The sequence below is a fragment of the Equus caballus genome, chromosome 2 (genome assembly GCF_041296265.1).
Source record: "Equus caballus isolate H_3958 breed thoroughbred chromosome 2, TB-T2T, whole genome shotgun sequence".
In the NCBI taxonomy this organism is placed as follows: Eukaryota; Metazoa; Chordata; class Mammalia; order Perissodactyla; family Equidae; genus Equus; species Equus caballus.
Window position 1 is genome coordinate 54,209,947 of NC_091685.1, and position 5,927 is coordinate 54,215,873.

Genomic DNA, 5,927 nt, shown 5'->3' on the forward strand with positions numbered 1-5,927 from the left:
TAGATATCTCATTTAAATCATTGAATCATGCTTAATTTTTTGCTTTTAGGTGATAGTTTGACAGTCTAAAGTTTTTGCAACTCTGATTCTATTTGTTGTTGTCTGCTGTTATCATCTACTGGCAATTGATCACAGTAGACTGTTTCCTTATGTGTTCTGTGTAATTGTAACGTAAGTTCATTTTCAGCACAGTTTTATCTGTGGCAGCCCTGTATAGCCTGAGTTAAGAGCTTGTCGTTCCAGAGGTGTTTTTGCATTTGCTTCTGTTAGATACTGCAGGACTGTCACCAGCCTGCAGGCTGGTCCCGTAAAAGGGCACCTAGAGTGGTTGCCCTGTGCCCTGTACTTTAGGTGGGGGCCCGTGGGGTGGCTGTACATTCCTCCTCTTTTCCAAACGTTATTACAAATAAATTTAGAAATTTCTGTCTTCCTAGTATCCCAGGGGGCCCATGGAAGATAAGGACAGTGAGGCCTCTTTTCATATGTAATGATCTTGGTTAACTCCACACTGGGTGAGTTGCCCTTCTACTAGGTTAACTGTCCTAGGACATATTTTTGTGTTAACGCCTCTAATTGGACATTCCTAGATTATTCATCGTACGCTAAGAAACCTCAATCGTATATGATATTTGGCCTATGGACATAAATGCTCAAGATAGTTAAATATATATAGTATATAGATATGTGTGTATATATATTCACAAGACATACACACACACAAGCACATAATATATAGTGTTTCAACCTCAGTTTACACCAAAACAGACACGTTTTCTCGTTTCTCTCTGCCAGTGGGTGGATTTTTCTTTTCATACACCTTATCATCAGGTACACTATCCTTGTGCGTACATAAAAATCCAGTCTCCTACAAGACTATATGAACTGGCCCTTAAGTACTTCTCTGGCCTCATCTGCTACCACTGCATTTCTCTTACTTCCATGCATCAATCGACTTAGTCTTCTTTCTGTTTCTCAAATATGTCAAGATTGAGAAACCCTGCTGTTTTGCAGCAACAGAATATCGCTGTTCCCTCTCAAAGAATGTCCTTCCACTGTTGTCGCATAGATCTAGCCCCTTTTTGTCATTCAGACCTTACTTCTCAGCTGCCGGAGCCAAGATGGAGGAGTATGCATGGGAGCCATGCCCCTGGCAAATTGTGGATGACTGTGGTGGGGGGGGGGCTTTACGATAGGTACTCTGGTGGTATCTTTCAAGCAATCAAAGGCTTTCGCAATTCTCCAGTGGGAGTAAACCACAGACTGCACACGAGTTTGACAGCTGCTAAAACCAGGGCTCCGCAGCTGGGAGGGAGCTTTGCAGTTTGGGGAGCTTTCCATGATTGACTCCAGTATGGTTCAGGTCAGAGGGAAGGAAGACCCCCTGGAACTCCATCACAAGTGGTGCCTTAACAGGAGCCATCCTGGCCAGGAGAAATGGACCAGTGGCCATGGTCGGGTCAGCCACGATGGGTGGCATTCTCCTAGCTTTAACTGAAGGAGCTGGTATCTTGTTGACAAGATTTGCCTCTGCACAATTTCCCAGTGGTCCTCAGTTTGCTGAAAACCCCTCCCAGTTGCCTTCAGCCCAATTACCGTCCTCTCCTTTTGGAGACTACCAACAATATCAATAGGACTTCTTTCCCAGGACTTCTTCAACAGAATGCAGTTCAAGAAAGGATTTCAGAAGATCGAGTTACAGTCTGTTTTTAAAACCATAGGTGGGACAGCTGTTGCCCAACAGGATATGAAGGGACATTTAGCACATTTTTCTATTTAAAGGATCATGGAAGGGGGGTGTTAAGAGATAATACATTTATTTATTCACACTTGGATTGCATTTGTAAGCAAAGTAAGTGTCTTATATCTTTAAAGGAAATATAATAAGTGCTTAGGAGATACAGGACCACAGGGCAGACAACAGGGAAAGATGCATGTCATTCCTTGAGGACCTCACTGCCTGAATTTGTATGTTCTGTTAGTCAGACAACAAAAACTCCTGGAACTTGCGCTTTCTTTTAAGATAAGTGGCAGAGTTCTACTTTTCATCCTTACACACTTTAAATAATGCTTTGAAATAATAATAATAATGCTTTAAATGAGTGCTTTGAAAATGGCACGTTTTGTAGTTAGACTCCCCCCTCACTCAAGGGAGATCGTGTATGAGAAGAACTGTGCCGAATCCTCATGGATCCTTCCGTAGTGCATACTTTCTGGATTGACAGCTAGGGCGGAACACGCACTCTTCACTTTGGAAGTAAAATACCCTGTGTCTTGGTTTTAAGGATGTCAGATACAAAACTCTCTGTACCTTTGAGGCCACTGTGTCTTTGTTCTTCACCATCGGAGCCGTCAGCAGACACAAGTTCCTTCCGGTAGACCCATGCCTACATGAGAAGAATTCACAGAGGGTGGGGGAGCACTGGAGGTTTGATGTTTACTGGGTGCTTGAATAAAATGTTTTTAAAAAAAACACAATGGTACTTCTCTGCAAGACCTGGCTACATAGGGCTCATTGTAAAAGGAACGTGCAAGGCCTCTTATTAAAAGTTTCAGGAAGTGACAGCAGAGCATTAAACCATGTGTCAGCTCTTCTAAGTGTGGGGTTCTGTGCAGTCATACGTGTCACATCCTCATGAAGCTGGCTCTCCTTTCCCTGACTAGCTAGTCAAATGCCTGATTCCACTTAATTTTTCTCTGTCTTATCACTCTGGTATTTTTTTCTTCATGTCAACTACCACTACCTGAAATTATTTATTTGCTTCCTTATTTACTAGCTATCTTCAACTGCTAGAATATAAACTGTACAGACAGAAACTTCTGTATTGTTCACTGCTCTAGCACCTAGAATGGTACCTGGCTCAAAAAATATTTTGTTTCAATGGGTAAATAATTTAGTCCATTGTTTCCAGTGTTACAAATAGCAACCTATTTTAAGGCCAAAGATATGTCAGAATAACTTAACACTATCCCTAGAGCCAGAAAATCTCAAACAACATATGTATTTAATAGATTTAAAAGTAAACCCAAAATCAGAGTTTTAAAAGATTAGCTTGGAAGTAAGAAAAATATTCTTCCCATTCAGATGCTTAAAGATGGATTCTGGGACCAAAAGAAAAAAAAAGACCTTAAATGTTTATAGTTTTGTTCATTCTATTACAAAATGATATTTGGTGATGTTTATTAGAAAAAATATATTAGTGTAATCTAGGTTTCCAAGAATTTATGAAGACAGATTTTGCTTATTTTTTTGAATACCAATTTTATTTTATTCTCAGTGTTCAAGTAAAGCTCAAACTATCATATGGACTTAAGCAGGTTTTATTACCTTGAAAAAGTCAGTGATATTGATATTTATCATTAACATATTCTCTTGCCACTGGGTTTCACATACCCTTGATCCAAGGACAGGCCATCCACTATGGTCAGATAACTTAGTGCTAAGTCTCATAAAGAAATGCATTTGAATTCATTTCAGTGTGGTTTCCCTATACTTCTATTTTTTTACAACTTCATCAAAAAGTACTTTAAAGTATTTTTTATGAATGTGTAAATTCTCTGGCCTAAAATTACTTTCAATCATTTCTGATTTGTTGTTTGATTAATCTACATTTTTAACTAAGCTTTTGTTAACTGATAGCACTTGAGAAATAGATTAATAACAGCAGCAATGCTACTGATTAAAAATGTGGCAGTCCATTGCCCGCTCTATTTCTTATTGCATTTTCTTTTCAAATTTACGATGTAAAGCTTACATCAGTTTTAAAATGCTGCTCCAGCTGTTTAGAATTTTACAATGATGTAACAGGCCAAGTATAGGGGCTTTAATGAAGTACTTGCTATTATACCTATGACAGCTCTTATACCTGTGACAGTTAATATTGCCTCAGGCCTGTGAAATGCAAAGCCATCTTCTGATCATGATCTTGGAGTTTTATCTGTGTATCTGTGTAACCTAGTACTTACCATTTTTTTAAATTGTTTATTTTTTTTTAATTGAACATCCATTGCTTTGATACAGTCATTGTTACCTCTTTGAATTAACAGGCTTTAACAATAAAGAATTTTCTTTCTGTTTGTTACTCAGCTCTTTATATTTCCTAAAGGTGTAGTTTTGTTGAAATAACCTATCAATGGGTCTTCTGGCTAGTTGTGTTCAATGAATAAATGATAGAATGTTCTAGTTGTAAGTGCCCTTAAAGATGATTGAGTCTAATGGCTGTGCACTTCTCCAGCCATTCTTCCACCACACCTTGTCCTGGCAGACATTACTAATTGATTACCGTCTCCTTTCCTAATGGGTTTCCAAGCAGCCTGAGAATCTTCCTCAACACAATATTGATTTTGTACAAACTAGTAAGTCCTAGATTCTTGTCCTGTCCTCTCATTATACAGATGAGGAAACCAAATCCCAGACATTTTAAATGATTTGCTAAAGCTTACAAGACCAATTAATTAATGGCTGAGCTGGGACAAGAAAATAAGTCAGCTGACTCCCAATTAAATCCTCTTGCTCCCAGCACTGGTACCTTTGGTGAATTTTTCTGCTCTAGTAATCTTTTTATTCAGCTGCCTTTTAAATAATCTTAAAATGGACTATTACCAATTTTGAATCTTATCTTTGTGCCAGGGGAAATTAGGCTAGGCCACCAAGTTGGCCCTCTCAAGTAGATTGTCATCATCTCTGGGGGCACTTCTCTGTTTGTTTCTGACTCTGCTACCCACGGTAGCCCCAGTTCTTCCAAGCCTGCCCCCCTTGGAAATAGCCCTGCGAAATCTTACTCAGCATACTTTGCATTCCAATTTATACCATTCCCAGAAGAGATTTTAGCCACGAATATTTCTTCTGTTTACAAATTTCATTCAAAGCATGTCAGTACCAACTACCTTTCTGCAAAAATGCCAAGGATTTGAAGATGGATGCCTGGGTAGGGAAGCTCAATGGCAGTTTTAGAGTTGCCCTGATTTTTGTCATGTCCTAAGAAGATTGGAATAGGTCCAACTAAATATTACAATAAATACTGTATATAAGTTTTCTCAGCAAGGATCTGTTTTTCATGGAACCACAGAAAAAGCTGGGCATCAATCTTCATTATGTATTTTGTATGTATCAGCTGCTCCACTGCAGATTGGGAACAAATTCATACTCTAAGGATTCTGACAGTTTACAAATTATGCTGTTATAAATTTGATTCTCTCTGGACCAATGAGCTGAAAGTTCTACCAAGTTTCATTCTGAGTCATGTGAACACATGATTCAACCAACCCGCCTCAGTTGTCAGACTTGAGTGCTGTGAAGATAGTATCTGTCTTGGTCTCTGAGCATGTTTTTGTATAATAGGCCTTACTTTAAAATCACTCAGTTGCTGCATTTCACTGAGATGCATTTTCCACCTTTTGAATTGCTATTAGTTGTACAGACCAATTTGTAGCCTTGATTTTTCCAATCTTTTTGACCCAGCTGCTAGTTAAACTTCAGATTTTTTTTTGAGCTGTCATACTTGTTTCCTTTCTTTGGTTTACTTTGCCAGCGGCAGTGGAAGTGAAGCTTATTTTTACTGTAATTTTAGAGATGACTCTGGATCAGTCCCTATAAAAGTGTACCTTGGGGGTGCTAATGTTCAAAATTAAAGAACGTTAATTTTCTTGAATTTTGAAATTAAAGTTAATTGTGAAATTTAAAAACATCATTGCAATTCTCCAGGTGGTTGTGCCTTTCCTGAGGTGGGAATAGGGAGTAGGGATGGTGCGATTGCATATAATTTGAAGACAGGCACTACCTTTGTTTCATTACCCTGATTTATTTTAGGGACCATTTATAAAGTATTTTAAGCTTCATTTAGTGCTAAAGGAGTATGAGAGGTTTTTATGGTTATACAGAGGTGTTATGGGAAATGTACTGAGAGCTCAGGAAAGCCCAGAATGGAGCT

General features: G+C 38.7%; 1 pseudogene; it reads left to right on the forward strand.

Annotated features, from left to right (window-relative positions):
- Nucleotides 1–787: 787 nt before the first annotated feature.
- Nucleotides 788–1,787, forward strand: LOC138923256 (mitochondrial import inner membrane translocase subunit Tim17-A pseudogene; annotated as a pseudogene).
- Nucleotides 1,788–5,927: the final 4,140 nt, after the last annotated feature.